The sequence below is a fragment of the Penaeus monodon genome, chromosome 29 (assembly GCF_015228065.2).
Source record: "Penaeus monodon isolate SGIC_2016 chromosome 29, NSTDA_Pmon_1, whole genome shotgun sequence".
In the NCBI taxonomy this organism is placed as follows: domain Eukaryota; kingdom Metazoa; phylum Arthropoda; class Malacostraca; order Decapoda; family Penaeidae; genus Penaeus; species Penaeus monodon.
This window is the reverse complement of record NC_051414.1, coordinates 3,309,231-3,309,430: the sequence shown is the minus strand read 5'-3', so window position 1 is coordinate 3,309,430 and position 200 is coordinate 3,309,231. Positions and strand designations below refer to the sequence as shown.

At 29.5% G+C, this 200-nt stretch overlaps 1 protein-coding gene and 1 long non-coding RNA gene across 2 annotated transcripts in view; both read right to left on the bottom strand.

Annotated features, from left to right (window-relative positions):
• LOC119591906 (ankyrin repeat and sterile alpha motif domain-containing protein 1B-like) overlaps positions 1 to 200 on the bottom strand; it is a gene marked incomplete in the record, with an annotated part of 115,155 nt that overhangs the window by 65,968 nt on the left and 48,987 nt on the right.
• The window catches only part of LOC119591908, a 47,245-nt gene that overhangs the window by 26,086 nt on the left and 20,959 nt on the right, over positions 1 to 200 (bottom strand). The gene's annotated exons all lie outside the window — the stretch shown is intronic.

The following is a 200-nucleotide window of genomic DNA, read 5'->3' as shown; positions in this document are numbered from 1 at the left end:
AAGAACATACCTCTTGAGATGTTCACAGGAACCAGACGACATAACCTTAACACGCCTTCAAGTCCTTATAAATCAATTCATAGAAATTTATATAAAAAAAATATATATATCTTAATTCGATATCAAATATACATCTTAATCATCTTACAAAGACAGTCGATCGAAAAACGTTTAACCGAGATCCAAAGTAAAGAAAAAAG